Source organism: Manis javanica, chromosome 11, assembly GCF_040802235.1.
Source record: "Manis javanica isolate MJ-LG chromosome 11, MJ_LKY, whole genome shotgun sequence".
NCBI classification, from domain to species: domain Eukaryota; kingdom Metazoa; phylum Chordata; class Mammalia; order Pholidota; family Manidae; genus Manis; species Manis javanica.
In genome coordinates this window covers 97,255,549-97,272,121 of record NC_133166.1, presented here as the reverse complement: position 1 = coordinate 97,272,121, position 16,573 = coordinate 97,255,549, and the positions used below count along the sequence as shown (strand labels likewise).

Genomic DNA, 16,573 nt, shown 5'->3' with positions numbered 1-16,573 from the left:
CTTAGTGACTTAAAACAATACCAATTTATTATCATACAGTTCTGCAGGCCAGATCCCCAAGTTCAGTGTCACGGGGCCCACCTCAAGATGCCCAGGGGACCGCACCCCTGGAGGCTCCAGGGAGAATCCTTCTGCTCCTTTGCCTCATCCAGCCCCCGTTCCTGGACTCATGACCCTCCCTCACCTCACTCCACCCTCGGCTTCTGTCAGTGGTTCCACTACTCTCTGGCCCTCTTCCGCCCCTTTTATGAGGAGCTTTGTAGTTACGTCTAGGGCCACACAGACAACCCAGGGCACGTTCTCCAGCTCAACATCCTTCACTCAATCACAACCACAAAGCTTCTTTTGTCGTATTCACAGGTTCCAGAAATCAGAATGGGGACATCTTTGGGGGCCATTATTCTGTCTACCTCCCCCCAATAGAGGAGCACTGGAACTCATGTTCAGAGGTGACAAGACCAGAGCTCCAGCAGGCTGGGCATCCTGGCCCTCCCAGCCTGGCTGGAGTGTAGCCTGGACCCGCCTGGCCTGACCACAGGGCACAGTCCTCAGCCCACTGGCCATGGAGCAGAGCCCCCAGCCACACACTTACCAGCTTTGTGCCCTGTGGCCAGCATCTGTCCCTGGCACCACAACCTGTCCTGGACAATGTTGCAAGGAGCCCTCCTGTCTGTCCCCTCTGGTACCCTCAGCTGTACGCCTCCCACATGACACAGAGTGACTCAGAGCCATCCTGCCCCAAAGGGGAGCATATGCTAAAAGACCAGTCCCCGCCTCTGGAGGCGGTTAAGACAGATGTCATTGTCATCCCCAAGGACAGGGGAACAAAAGCAGAGTGTTGAGCATTGTTTCAGGCCATTCTGCAAGGAACAGAGGGCCCACGTGAACAGAACTGAAGGGTTTGATACAGAAGCCTTTATACAGAAGTGTGGGCACAGTCGGGACCAACAAGGGCTGATTGCCACCTGGGCCTGAGGGGGTGAGGAAATAGGTGGCTTCCAGGGTCTGGTGGGTGCTGAAGCTGCAGGGGAGGGCTGCCGTGAGGAGCAGGGGGCCCTCAGGAGAGAAATCAGCCTTGCCCCTGCAGAGAGGGAGGCAGGGTGACGGCCACTGGGCCCTCACTCTCCTCTCATTGAAGCCAGAGGGGCAGGGAGCCCACTGGGGCAGCTGCAGGCCAGCCTCCCAACCGGTTCCCAGAGCAAGGTGGGCAAGGATGGGGCTGAGCTGGAAGGGCACACGGAGAGCCGCGCAGCATCTTCCTGAGATCATACGGCCAGAGCACAGCTGGCTTTACACTGGTTCTCATGAACCCAAAGGGAGAAAAATCTGGCAGGGGAGAGACACCTGCGTACCGTTTGTCCTTTTCCCTTTCAGTCATTGCATGCTGCTGAGTCCCCACTCCAGCTTTCTCACCAAGGCCTCCCTGCCAGAAAGACCACCGCCGGGTTCAGGTTGCCCACCCAACACCACAGATTGGTTTGAGCTCAGTGAATCCGAACTGGACTCCATCTCAGCCAGAAACAGACCTAGCTAGAAAGCTAACTCTGCAGCAAGAAATAATGTATTAAATAGTGCAACCCACATGGAGGAGAACGGGCTTGAGATTGTCCGTGGCTTTGGGTCGCCTCAGTCACTGACTCAGGGAAAGTCAGGCCCTGAGTTTGTGACTTTACATGCTTGGAGTTAGAGCTGGGGACTGTCACCCGGAAAGGCACGTCAGCAGACACACCCACAGGTAGACGGACATGAACGTGGGAATCTTTGGCTCTCCCCAGGATGTTAGGGATTGTTTTCCTGGGCCTGGTTTCATGGGGCCAGAGGCCTTGCTGAGGAGGGAGGAGGCTTTTCCTTTGCTTTGCATACTTCTTGCTCATATTGTTTTTTCCTACAAGCACAGTGACTTCTGTAATACACAGATGTCTCCAAGACGCCTGAGGGTCAGGACAGCCCTGGGTGCACACCTGGCCAGAGACCTCCTGGTCTCCTGACCCTCGGGTTCTTGGAAATGCCGACAGGCCTTCTCTGGTGGACAGGTGAGGATGTGGGGGGGTGGGGGTGGCAAGAGGAACAGCCTCCTAAGGGTCCTAAGGGGTTGCACGTCTGCGTCAACCCCCCTGGGACCTGCAAGCTTGTTGTTTTGCATTCCTTTGGCCGGTCACTCTAACTGCCATGTGCAGCCCTTGATCTGTCACCTGCTTCTTCCCTGGCTCTCAGGGGGCATTTTCCACCCTGACACTAATTTGGTCTTCCCCTGTGTCCACGCTCCCCCTCTTCGGGCCTCCTGCTCAGCCAGGCAGGCCACTCCTTCCCCCGAGGGCTGGATCTTGTACCTACCCTGGACTGGGGCAGGCAGGTTTGCCCAGCCTTTTGAGGGTGGAAATGAAGAGTTTTGTGTCCTGGGGCTGCCTCTGAACGGCTCAATGTTATTAACAGAGAAGCCCCTAGCCAGGGACACCCACTTCATTCTTCACAAAACCCTGGAAATCCCACACGAGCATGGTGGGTGTGACTGTGGCCTCCCAAGTGGGCCTCTGCCTGCCACTGAGCTGGGGATGCTCCAGGTCCTGTCAAGCTCATCTTCCCAGCACCAGCCCAGGAGCTGCCCCACATGGCCCAGGACAGCCCTGACCCTCACCCTCACCTGGGGGCAGTGCCTAGAGCCACAGCAGTGCCTTACACACGAACAGCACTTGACAGTGTCCAGAGCAGCCTAAGCTCCACAGGATAACCCCACAAGGAGAGACAGGCAGAGGGTGTCACTTCCACGTGCCAGGTAGAGAAATGGAGTCACTTACCTAGGGCCCCTGGGGTCCCGTGCTGGTGAGCGGGGGCCAGAACCAGAGCCCATGTCTTGGACTCCTAGGTAAGGGCTCTTTCCTCCATCTAGGATCCACAACACTCCTGGGTCTTAGAGCCAGAGAAGCACCAGGTCCTTCCCTCTCCCCACCCTCCCGATGTGGCCTTCAAGTGCCCTGTGCATGCAGCCCTGAGCTGGCCCTGGGCACTGCCTTCTCCAACTAACAGCAGGCGGAGGGCTCAGGGCTGAAGTCCCGCAGCAACATGCCACCAAGGGCACATCCCTCCAGCCCACGGCCCCAGATTGAGGACCTAGTGGGTCATTTGAATGGGGAAAAGCTGTAGGCTTAGGAAAGGCTGAAGGTTTGCTAATCTTTGAGGTCAGAGGTTCTTCAAATGCAGGCAGACACAACAGCCCAATAAACCCAAATTTATTTTGGGTGACCCCAGAGGAACCACACTGATGTGATGGCCTCCCCTCACCCAACCCAGGCCTGATTCCCCAAGTCCTGGGGCTACCTGCAAGGAGCCCCTAGGTCACTTCATTGCACCATTTTTTAAAACCATTCCAGAAGCCTCCTGGTTGGGCATTCCCCCTCCTGGGACCCTTGCCTATTATGGTTGGGCACCCTCTCTCTGCCAAGCAGAGCCCCGGAACGCCCATCTGGGGTGGCCTCCTTGGGCATACTGACTGCAGTAGGGGATGACAGGGAGGAAGGGGCATGGAACCGCCTTCTGCTGCTTCTCCCTTAGGAATCCTGGGGCCCCACTGTCCCTTCCCCTAGGGCTCCAGATAGTTGGTCCAGACAGAGGGAGAGGAAAAATGATACCTGCTCTTGGGGAGTCCCAGCCTGAGGGGGAGAATGCGGGGATGCATGTGCCTGCACGCATGCACACTGGCATGCAAGCCAGTGCAAAAGAGAAACCCCACAGAAGCAAGCCCACTCTCCTCCAGCTGTGCAGAGCAACACCCCTGAGTCACTGGGCAGCTGAAGTGAAGGCAGGGGCGGAGCCCAGTGAGGCAATCAGGACGTCCTCAAGGCAGGAGGCATGGGGTGGAAAAGGAAGGTGCCAGAGGCTGCCCCCTGCCCCCAGGTCATACACCACCACCGGTTGTGCGTGGCACCCAGAGTGGGGTGGGCGCACGTCCCCTGAGGTGTCTCCTCAAGTGGGGGTTTCAGTTGCGGTGGGTGAGGGGGGGCAATGGGGGCTGGGACACCAGCCAGAGGGGACCCACAAGCAGAGCATAAACCTGGGGGATCAACCAGCTTGTACTCAGACCCTGGTACATAGCAAATGTGAAATAAACATGCTTGAATGAAGCAGGGAAAGGACTAAGAAGAAAGGTCGGGGAGGGTTTATCCATTTCGCTGGACAATTCTCATCACTGAGGCAAGAAAAGAAGAAATAAGACAATCATCAGTAAGGATTTTTTGTACCAGATGTTTTACTGAATAAACTGCTTCAAGCTTGTAAACATTAAACCCTGGAGAAAGGAGTTCAAGGGGCTTCTGTCCTGTGTCACCATCCCCATAGGTCCTGAGTGAACTTCCTCCTGTCTCAGCGGCAATAGCCCAGTGACAAGGGCTTCCCCGCAGGGCCACCTGCCCTCCCACACACGTGGCTGGGGGCCAAGTGCATCGGAAAGGGCGGCGGGATCCCCAGCTTCCTGCCCAGGCTGGGCCCCACGTAACTCTCAGGCCTGGAATGCAAAACTGGGTCCTGAAGCCCTGGTCCCCAGCTCAGCTCTGGGGCCTTCTTCCCCTCGCATCTTATTCTCTCATTCTTCCCGGGCGTCTGGAAAGCCCTGCCCCTGCGAGCCGGCATCAGCCCCCAGCCCCTGAGGCCACTCCACAGCCTGGCCAGGACCTGCGTCCTGCTCTGAGCCTTGGGCTCAGAGCTCCCTGAAGCAAGAAGCTAACTGTGAGGTCTGTTTACCTCCTTGCAGAACAGGCTGGGTCAGGCCTCCACCCTTTTGTCAGGTGGCAGGCGAGGGGTCAGGTCAAACCAGGGGTGTTTCCAAGTACCCAAAGGCTGTGTTGTACCTTATGGAAAAAATATGTGTGTAAGATAAGGTTCGTTTTCACATACACAAGGTTATGTATTTATTGGTCACCTGTATCTTCTGGGCCCCACCCTGTCAGCTGTGCCTGCTGCTCCTTCTGAGACAGGGACCTTGGGCTTAGACAGAACAGGGTGAGGGCCTCTGAGAAAAACAAAGCAAGATAATCCATTGTGGAATCTGTTCTGGCCTGATAGGGGGGCCCAGCTTGTTTTTCTGACTTTACCCAGGTGCTGCTTTTCTTCCTCCAGCCCTAAACAAATGATTTGCAACCTGGGCAAAGAAGGGATTCCATCTTGAAAATAAGATTGCATTTAAAAACCCAATTTGTTAAAAAGTAACTTTCTTAACATAACAAATAGACAATAACTCAGCCCACCTTGGGAGCAAAGCAGGCAGTCTTGAGTGATATGCTCCCAGACCAGGAAGCTGCTATCCTGGGAGGAAATCAGAGCCATAAATTTCTAGTAAATAACCTGGAAGTCTAATAAACTTAACGTCTCTTCAAAGATAAACATTTTGGGACGCTTAGCAGGTGTACATCCCTAGCCCTTTGTCTCTCAAACCGCCTATAAATCTCCTAAACAATGCACCACCCTGGAACTCTCCTGTCCCCTGCTGGCCTGAGCCAGGAGCTCTGTTCTCTCACTTTATCTCTAAATAAAAGCCTCTCGCTCTCCTACCTTGAGTTTTTGTGAAGCTCATTCTTAGACTCCCCGAACAAGAACCCCGGCATCATTTTCACCCACACCCATCCCCATTTCAGCTGGACTTGGGGGTTGGGGCAAACAAAAGGGTCTGAGGTTGAGTGGGAGCTCACAAGGCTGGACAGAGTTTGGCCTTGGCCTCTGGTCTAGCTCCTGGGCCAGCTGCACCCACTCCCACCCCCCTTCAAAAGCGTGAGATTTACACAGAGCTGCTGGGGCCCCACCTGCCCATGCCTGTGACTTGGAAGGGCGTCTGCCAAGGGCCAGTGGAAGAAGGCCTGTGGCTGCAGAACACCCAGACCTCCAATCCAGTCCCTGCTTCTGTCCTCATCCCCAGAGGCCTACACCCCTTCCCCTGGCTGACCTGGCTGTTACCCCACCTTATAATAAAGACAGACCTCTCCCACTGCTGGCCCAGCCCACCTGTCCTCATCTTCCACCTGAGACTTCCGTGAGGACCCCCTCCATCAGGGCCTAGACGGAGCAGAGGGGACCCCTGTTCTAATAGCCAGAAGTTGAGCCCTGTCGGGGGCTGCAGTGAGGACCTGGGCCTGGTCCCCATAATGCTGTGGGTCTCTGTGACCCAGGCTGAGGATCAGCCCACCTAACATGATTTCTGTGGGATACCATATACCTGAATCCTGAACCACTGGCTTGCGGAGGCATGAAAGACTAGGATGTGTGGTGATTTGGGTGCTGAGAGGGCAGAAGTCATAGCTCACAACCCACGGGAGCTCACACCCAAGCAGCCCTCCTGCCCCTGGCCTGTCCGCTGCCCCCTCCACCCATCACGGCCTTCCAGCTTCTGCTACGGTTGCCGTAGACCCAACACATCGCTGGGCAAGCAGAGCTTAGATAACACAATCCATCCTCACGACTCATGGATTTCATAATTGCAAATTTACCTGCTCACTCAAACTCATTATCCCAAAGTCAGTGTTCAGGGCTGTTTGGCGGTCACAGGAAGACACAGAGACAGAGTGGCAGAAATTGCGTTGGCTGACGGGACCTTCCCAGCTGAGATAACAAGGCAGTGCGTTCTCTGCCTTCTCATTTCAGCTCATATTGGAAACAAGTGTCCTTTCACGGTCCAGTTGGTGCCACGTTTTTCTAATTTTCATGCTTTTTGTTGGTGATTTCACAAGCGTGGTGATCTAAGCGCCTGCTGTTCTAAGCACAGGAGGCTGTGATGTGCCTTATGGAGCAAAGATGAGTGTTACACACGCTGGGTTCAGACGGGAGTCACAGCAGTGCTGGCCATGAGTTCAAGGGGAATGACTCAATGATGTATTCAACAAATTGCCTTTAAATGCACACCAAACAAGGGTATGTGCAGATCAGGTAATGAGAAGTTTGTGTCCAGAGGCTCACAGGACCTCAACCCTGGGCTTCCCCTCGGGGCAAAGTTTGAGTGTCTGCTCACTGGGTGCTCCTGCCGACTTTCTAGAACATAACTACATGAACACAGTGTCCTACTGGGGCCCGCCTGCATCTCACTCACCGGGACCTCCTGGCTTCCATGTTTTCCTAAGCTCCGCAGGCGATTCGGATGCAGGGTGTGGGTGGGAGCCACTGAGCTAGATCCATGTTAGCACCCACATCAGACCTGCTGGGCCTGGAAGTGAAGGTGGCAATCTTGAAACACCCCCTGGCACAAACGGGATGTGATGTGGTGAAAAGAACAGAGGATCCGCTAGGTATTAGGGATCTGAAGGCGGTGTGTGGCCTCAGACAAGTCATCTAACATTCAGAGCCTTGGTTTCCCCACCCATAAACATGATGGTAACAACGCCTGTGGCTGGTGGGGCTTTGCTCTGAGATTCAGACGTGCCTTGGGGCCAGGAGTCCACTGGTGCCTTCTGAGAAAGAAGCAAGGCAGAGGAAAGCAGTCAAGTCCCAAGAGAAGAGGCAGATGGTCTTGGCCAAGAGTGATGACGTGTCCCTATGGAGGAAAAGGAGGAGGGGCAGCTTGGGGACCAGTTAGGGCTGGCTGCTCAGGGCAGCCCCCAACCTGGGCCCTGAGGGCTCGCACCTGAGGGGACTACGGGACGGCTGCTCGCCCAGCAGTCTTGGGGAGCCCCGGGGAGCCCAAGGGCACCAGCAATGGAACTGAGAGAAGCGGGATAGCTCCCCTCGCGGAGGGCACCACGGCTGTCTGGCTCACGGGACAATTGTTCTCCTCGCCTACGAGCCATTTCCAGGTTGAGGGTGGTGGGCAGGAGGATTGCTTTTCCCTCCATGGCCTTGCTGCTGTGCTTGTGGTCCTGCCCACCATGGCGAGTAGGGCCTAAAGCAGGCCCCTTCCTCATCCCAATTTCATCTCCTGACCCTCAGAATGCACTGGGCTCAGTGAATGTTAGAACTAGGGGGCCCCTTACATTCCAGTGATGGCTCCACAATCAAACGGGGAATATTTAAAAACGCTGGTCTGTGGGCCCTACTACTAGTTTCTAATCCTTTTAGGTCCATAGTTCAGTGTAGTATAGTGGGTCTCCAGAAACTTAAGCGTAAGTCCTGACTCTGCCGCAAGCTCTGTGAGCTTGGGGAAATTGCTTAACCTCTCTGTGCCTTGATTCATCACCTGTAAAATGGCAATAATCACAGTTCAAACCTCAGAGTTTGTTGTGAGGCTCAAAGTCAACAGTGTATGTAAAACTCTTGGTGCAATGCCTGACTCAGAGTAAATAATGAATAAATGTAGCTATTACTGTAATTATTATCTCACCACCAGTTAGCGGCTGACACAGGGCGAGCATCCAAGCCTCCTGATCCTGGATCCAGTGTTCTTTCCAACACGTCACTCTGAATGTGCACACTGCCTTCCCTCTGAGGCCAGGCTCGGCGCTCAGCAAATAGAGCATATGGTCACTGTGCTGGGACCCTTTAACCAAAACGCATGGAAGAGAGAGGGGCACAGGAAAACAAAGAACCATCTGTCCCGGGTGACAGAGAACTGGAGAAGCAGTTCAGCAGTACAGCTTCTAGGTCCTTTGGGAAGTCCTCTAGCTGCTCCTGTTAGCATTTCATTATGGAAATATTGGGAACCAAAAATAGAAGTTCTGGGAGCTTAATCCTCTAGGCTTTACAAAACAGCTGCTGGAGAGTTCCAGGAATTGACCACCAGGAGGCACTATCATCTCATGCAAGTTGCTGGTGGGCCAGAACTAGTCAGAAGTTCCCATGACAATCCCAGCACCCTTCAGCAACTTCATGCTCCAGCCTTGTCCAGCTCAGCGATGTGTCTGGGGTCCCTGCAGATCACCAGCTCCCTCTGCTAGGGAAACCTCTTTGCAACTCAGTCCACTGCTGTCCTCCTTGGGGACACTGAAGAGCAGAGACACACCTCTTGCATTTATTTTCCTGGCTTCTTCCTCCAACCCACCCCAACCCACCCCCAGGACCTAGCACAGTGTTGGACACTTAGTAGGCATGAGACACACATCTGACTGGCTGGTGAATGGTTATGTGAAATCTGGTGTAATTAATAAACTGTGGGTTGGAAACTGCCAGAGCTTTGAGGGAATGGTGAGAGAATGGGGTAACAGAGAACAGAGAGCATCATGGCTAAATGTGAAAGGCAGGCTGCGAGGGCTCAGGCAGGGAGGCAGCAGATGTGTTTCGGAACCACGCAGTAAGAGCCTGCCTAATGCCAAGGTTGACTCCTTATGTCAGGGCCCCGTGTGGCAGCTCCAGGAATATGGGGGAGATGAGCCCAAGCAGCCCCCCGCCACTGCTCAGCTGACCTCTGGGTGGCTTTGCTGGCCCTGCGGTTGTTGTTAGCTGCCCCTGTCTTTGCGCTGGCTTGCAGCTGCCACCACCAGCCGGTGAGCTCCCACAAGCGGGCCTGGATCCCACTGCCTCCTCTGGGTGATGCCACAGGGCTCAGCACCCTGAACCTGGATCCTATGTGCTTAGTACAAAGGGGAGAACAAAAGTTCTCTCTTTGAAGAGAACCTCAAGGATTTTAGAACCAAAAGCCCAGCGTGTTGCATTCTAATTCCATCCACCCTGGGGTGGACTGCCCCTAGAAGACTGGACCTTCAGGTATCACGAGGCGGAGTGGAATGAACGTAGGGTGGAAGTAAGGCTTACGCTGGAATTCCACTGTAGGGCCTGCTGCTTGCCGGAGGTGGGGTGTCCCTGGCAAGCTACTTATCGTTCCTGAGACCCAGTTTGTCCTCTGTGAAATGCTAGTACCCCTTGCGGGCGATCAAATGACAGAGCAAATACTGCGGGCCCACAGCTCATGCCGGGCTCAGCGAGGCGGCGCAGCTGTAATCCTCACTGACACCAACGACTTAGAGACGAGGCCCTTTGGGTCCCCAGCAAGGCCAACGAGTCGGGCGAGTGGGTGGGGGAGGCAGGAAGCGGGGTCGGCTGGGAGGAGTGAGTACAGAGGGGGGCTTGCCTGTGTGGGGGCCACGGGCAAGTTCAGGCTTCCAAGAGGTGGGGGAATGAGAAGCAGCAGCCTCGCCCACACACGGGGAGGAGACAGCAGCTCCCAAGAGGCCCACCCCCAGCGCCCACCCCTGGGGGCCTTGGTCTTCCGGGGTCACGCTCCAGCCTCCGCCTCTCAGGGGCTGGTTTTTCTCTCGGGTTCCGCCAGGCCCAGCTTCCCTCGGAGGCTCCGCAGCTCACGCTGGCTTCGCCCTTCAGTGATGCTGTTTGGTCTCCTCTGGCACCTCTGCAGCTCACCCCGATCCCTGCACCACAGGGCCTTCCCGAACCTCAGCCCACGGGCATTCTTAGTCCTCTGCTCATTCTGGAGCTGGGGTGGTGGCAAACGTAGGGTCTCAGGCAGGGCCTAGACAGCGCCATGGAGGGGGGCGTTGGCAAGAAAAGGCTGTGGGCCTGGCTGGAATGTGGGGGGAGGGCCCAGAGCCAGGGGAGCGAAGACCTGGGCAGAGACCCAGACAGTCTGGGTGCGGCCTGGGACAAGCCCAGCGCGATGGGTGCACCTGGTATTAGGTCTCTGACAGCAAGACTGAGCCTCCTGGTGGTGCCTCTGAAGTGAGGAGCTGGACAGACAGCTTGGGACACCAGTGGAGGACTCGGCGACCCCACAGGGAGGGGCAAAGGGCAGCAACCCAGGGACTGACAGATGAACAATCTGGGCAAATGGGCAACTCCTCTAGCCCATTTTTTTCCCTTTGGGCTTCAGAACAGGTGGCCCCCAGGAAGCCATGAGAAAAGAAGAGGCTGCTCAGATGGCCCCCTGCCCAGCCCAGACCGGATGGCTACCAGCTGGGGCAGGGTTTCCTTTCCTCCCAGCTTCATGGCTTTCCAAGACTGTCCATGCTGGTTACCATCTATTGTGTTGGTTACCAGGGGAACCACTGACTATTTTTCTGTGTTCCTCGCCTAACAAGGCTGCAGAAAGGTTCAGGCGTGGTAGGTCCAGGAATGATCTGGAAGCCATGCCCAACAGGCTCCGCTGAAGACCTCAGGCAGAGGGTGGGAGCTGCTGTGAGCCCCCCAGTATTCAGCCCTGAAGCCCTGAGTACAGGCTGGGAAGGGGTGCCAAAGAGAGGGGTGCCATGGGTGTGGGAGCACCAGTCTATTCACTCACTCATTCATTTACTTTATGAGACACAGACGGTGCTGGGCATTCCGCTAGGTGGTGAGGGCAGGGCAAGTGCATCTCAGCCTGGTGCAGAAGCAGCCAAATCAAAACACAACCGCAGAGCAGTGGATTGCTGCGGTACCAGAGGTTTGCTGGGTACCATCTGCACGGGGCGGATCCCAGAAAGCCTCCTTGGTAAGGTGAGATCTAAGCCAAGATAAGGTTTTGCAGGTGAAGAGGGCAAAGGGGAAGCACAGTCCAGGCAGAGGGAATAGCATATGCAAATGTCCAGGGGAGATTTTCAGTAAGGCACCTTTTGGAACTGAAGTCATTTAACTTCTGGAGTAGGGCCAACCTTAGGAGAAGTGAAAGCTGGGCAGGGACCCAAACCATCAGGTAGGGTTGGGGTAGGACAAGCTGCCCACAGTGGGCACCCCAGGCACATCCGGTATTAGGCCTCACAGCAAGGCTGCAGTCCAGGCCATGCCCTGGGGGCAGAGGGGTGGGTTTCCCCCTTGCCCTTGGGACTCTGAGAGAATCTCCAGGGCATCTGGGGAGCTGGGCTACTGTTTGCAGCTCTGGGTTGAGCAGCAAGTGTCCAGGAAGGGAGAAGAGAGTGAGCACTACAGCTGGTCACTCTGACTTCTTCCAGCTGCAGCCTGTTGCTGAGACCCTGGACACACAACTAAAGGTTTCTTTCCACCTTGGCCCACAAACCTGCTGGGAGGCCCAAGAAGCCATCAGTCCTTGAGTGGGCGTGGCACGGAGTAGGAGCAAAGAAACAGAGGGAAAGTGAGCACCAATCAGGTGTCAGCTGGCCCGTTACCTATAAGATGCACCTATTCCCAGCATCAGCATTGGAAATGGAGATTTTGACCCTCATGTTAAAGGTTAGGAAACTGAGGCTCAGAGAAACTAAGTAACTTCTCCAGCATCATACAGGTAGTAAGTAATGAAACCAGAATTCAAACCCAGGTTAGTTTAACTTGAAAACCTGTGCCTCTCCACAAAACAAATGTCATTTGTCCACTTGTGTCTATGTGCCAGGCATGGATCTAGACACTGCAAACCCTAAGAGCAGATGCAGTCTCCTTTGTGAGCATCTAATGAGGTCTTGTGGGAGGGAACAGTGGCAGACTGTATTTTCCCAAAATGGCCCCATTTCTTTGCCTTGACCCTGGGCAGAACTTTGTGGCTGCTTTGGTGATAGAAGAGATACTGTCTGGGGCCAGAGGCTGGGTCATAAAAGGAGGCACAGCCCGGACACCGCATTATGAGAAGCTACACGTGGAGAGGAATGCAGTTCCTTGCCAAGAGCCAGTATTACCCACCGGAAATATAAGCCAGCAAGTCTTTATCATGCCAGCTGAGGCTCCAGACCTCAGGGACAGACAGGTGTTCCCACTGCGCCCTCAGAGCTACTGACATACACAGTCTCTGGGCACAAAGAATAGCTGTGTTTCATGCCATTGAGTTCTGGGGGTAATTTGTTACACAGCCATAGTCACTGGAACGAGCCTTTGCCAACTGTCAGGTGCTATACACGTGTAAGATACCCCAGTACGCCTGAGTTTGGGGTGGGGGCAGTGTGTCAGTGTCTGAGCAAGTAGATTTGTGTCCTAGCCTGGGCTCTCCCCAAAGCAGAGACTTGACGTAGGGCTTGTGAGCAGCGACACACGTTCAGGAAATGATGCGTGGGATCAGGGGCAGGGGACCCGAAGAACAGAACTGGGAAGGAGGCAGGGCCAGTTCAAGGGTGTGTTACTGACCTCCATCTCTGGAGCCCCTCTTAGGAACCTGCAGGAAGGTGCGGGATTGGTCTGCTGGCTCCAGCCCGTTAGTGGACAGTTTGTTCCAGGGGCGTTAGCCCCTTGCACTTGCTGGTTGGAAATGCCCCAGAATGGCTTAGAGTCTTAGAGCCACTGGCTGGCAAAGCAGCCCAGGGAAGAGAACTGAATCTGGCACTGAGAGATCACACCACTTGTGCTGGGCCAGCAGACTGTGGAATGGAGCATAAAAGATGAGCGACACATCACGGTATTAAATACTTCTCCAGGCAGAGATGTCCTGGACAGGGGCCTGCAGCGCCAACCTCTGCCTCATCAGTTTCCCCACCGTCGGTGGGCAGACGGCCCAACTCTCTGGAAAAGCCCAGGCAGTTTTAGGTCATCTTCAGTAAGGTCTTTGTGCCCTCAGAGGCGCCATCTTTCAGAGCAGGGCTGCTGCTACGTGGGCCCTGCAAGTGACCCGGGGTAATCACAGTGACGCCTACAGAGAGCCTGGGGCCAGGGCACTCATGGCCTCACAGGGGCTGGGCTGTGGACAGGGGCTGTCAGACACGTGTCTGGAGCTGATGGATACATGCTCTTTGGAGATAGGGGCTTTTTTTTCTTTTAGGGTTGAGATTTTATTTGTTTGGAGCATCAGTACACAGACATTTCAATTTGTACACAATTCTTAACGTAAGTACCAAATACCTAAACAATCTTGTAGTGGTTCTTTTCTAAAGTTATTCCAGCAACTTGCTAGCTTAAACTTTGGAGGCAAATTTTCATTAATCAGGTATCAAATACCATTATCTTCAAATGTTGGTATGCTGTTATATCGTTAAATTGCACTAATTCACAATGTCATATCATATACACTACATATGCAAATTTTCAGTCTTTCACAGCACGTTAACAAAGTTACTAGGAAAAATCGGACTGCGATGACAAGAGGTGTTATGGATGCACAAAATCCTGACAGGGAGAGTCGAGGTCAGCAACTGGTTTTCTTTAGGAAACAATTCTACCAAAAACAACACAGGAGTAGAAGTCATTTTAAATGTTCGAGATACACTACATGCACGACTGACTCCAAATTGCCATTTAGTATGTTTAGATTACACGATAGAAAAACCACCCCCGTTATGGAATGCTAAGCTGACACCCAAGACAGTCGAAGCCTCCCATGTTCTACATCCCACTACTTGCTGGTTGTACCAAAAAATAAACATCCAGCAAGTGATTTTACCTCTTAAAAAAGAGGATTTACACTTAAAAACTGGGATGAGGTGGGATTCTCTGCTTCTTAAAAATGTTTCTAGAGCTCCTAAAAACTTGCATTTACAAAACAGTTGATAAAAATATTCTTCTGGATTGTACAAGAAGGGAGACAGGGCCCCCTGGGAAGACGTGGTGCATGGTATTAATCAGACTTGGCTTCTCCCCTGATTCACCAGAGGCTGGACTCCCCTCATTTTTAGTTTCTCCCTTTTCTGCAGATAAATCTTGTTTCCTGGGCAGGCGATTCAGCCTTTCCCTTTGCTCCCCATTTCCCTTCTGTTTGCACTTTTTTGTCTGAAGATTTATCCTGTCCTGCCACCTTTTTTGGCTTCATTTCCACTTTTGTGAGAGCAGGTTTAGCAGACACCCTCGCCAATCTCCTCTCGGGCTCCCCCTTTGCTGCGCACCCTTGGCAGGAGCGAGCCTCCTCTTGGGCATCGCAGCGGCAGGGCTGGTGTGTGCTGGGTGCCCGCGGGCCATGGCGCATGGAGAGCCTTCAGGAAGCTGGGCTGCCTGGCTCTCCTGCTCCTCCCGCCCACAGCTGGGGCTTTGAGAAGCAGCCTTTTGAAGGAAGCCGTGTAGAATGGGAGGTTCCTATATTCAGACTCCTGTTTTTCTCCTGGAAGCCAATGATGCAGTGAGGAGACCCCCTGGATCAAGTGGGAAGGACACGGAGTGGCCATCAGTCCAGGATCAGGCTGGGATCAGGGCCAGATGCCCTCTGCGTGACCCCACCCCCAAGACCTGGTTTGCTGGTCAGGCCCCACTGCCCTCTTCTTTGGGCCTGTCAGCTTCATCACTCACTGCGCTGGGACATTTAATACTTAGCGGTCTCATTTCTCAAACAGCAAACCAGGCTCCAGACCCCAGGGCCTTGTTTCCTGCCTGTAAGCCTCTTGGTCCCTGTTATGGAAGGGGACTGGCAGCAAGGGGCAGGCCCTGTGCAGCTGCAGGCCCCTGAGCCCAGGGAGGGAGGGAGCATATGGATCAGGGTGCAGGGAAACACGGAGCTTGGCTTCTCTTGGGGACAACGAAGGCTGCTCCTCGCAGGAGCTCAGATTTTGGGAAATAATTAATTCACAAACATCATTTGAGGTGCAGGGCAGGGATGGGGCAAAATCGCAAAAGTAGGAAGCCTGAGTCTCTGAGGGAAAACTATTTTGATGGGGGCAAGGGGAGGAGAGGGGCATGGGGAATACAGTGGTCCTGGAGCGCTCCCAGGGTCTGTATTTGGAGGCATTCCCAGGCTGCAGACATGGAATCCCAGCCCACCATTTGTTTGGTGATGGGTGAAGTGGGTGGCACATAATAGAAGTCATGTCTGGGGTGTTCCCAAGCTTAGAACCATTTGTGTTCATTACAAACTATTTGTTTTGAGAAAAAAATGTCCCAATAAAGTCTACCTTGGCCACATAAGCAACTTCCTGAATTCCAGGCAGAGTCCTGTGTGGTATTCCAGGCCCATTACTGTCAGTGGCCATCACGCTCCCAGCCACTTGGGCATGGCCCAGGAGTTCACCAGACTCTCTAGGCTGCACACACTAAACAGTGAAGCAAAGGTCAAACCTGGTTCCCAGACAGGACTGGATGAGTTCTCTCTGAGGTGGCTGGTGTTTCTCAAAGTATATTTGGACCCATCTGTATCACAGACTCCTGGGGAATGCATTAAACAACAGTTCCCAGGCCATGTTCTAGGAATCACAAGCCCTGGGGGCAGGACCTCAGAATCAGCATTTTGAACACCCAAGGAGATTCTTCTGCTTAATGTAAAAACTCTCTCTTGCAGGCAGTTGCTACTTAATAAAAGACAAAGTTTTATGTCAGAGAAGTTCATCTCTACCATAAAACTACAGGGTGAGTCTAAAGCAGAGGCGTCTCACCTCCACACAATTGACATCTTAGAGGTAATTCTTCATGGGGAACCTATGTGGCCTACAGTATGATCCTGTGCAGTACAAGACATTTGACATCCCTGGACACTAAATGCCAGTAAGCACCCCACAGTTGTGACTATCAAGAATTTAAAAGTATCTCTAGACATTGCCAAACGTCCCTTAGCAGGAAGATGCCCCTTCTCAGCAAGACTTTCCATATGAAATCTGTCCTGAGTCCAGCGTGGTGTTTGTCTCCCCATCCTCCCAATGAGCTGAACCAGGCTGTGCCCACACCGGGCCCCAGCCCCCCTCACCCCTTTCCAGCGGCAGGCAGACGGGGCTGCAGCCACTTCACACGGGCGCTTCTTCCTGGTTGTGGTGGTGCAGTCAGACCCGTTCAGCTCCTCCTTTCCCTTTCTCCACCCTGCTACCTAGTCCTCGCCATCTCTGCCCTGTCTCGCAGATGCCCCTGCCTCCTGGCCCCCGCAGGTGGGCAGGCAGACAGCAGGATGCGGCAGGTGAGC

General features: G+C 54.1%; 1 pseudogene; it reads right to left on the bottom strand.

Annotated features, from left to right (window-relative positions):
* Window positions 1-13,516: 13,516 nt before the first annotated feature.
* Window positions 13,517-16,424, bottom strand: LOC108409540 (non-histone chromosomal protein HMG-14 pseudogene; annotated as a pseudogene).
* Between the last annotated feature and the right edge of the window lie 149 nt (window positions 16,425-16,573).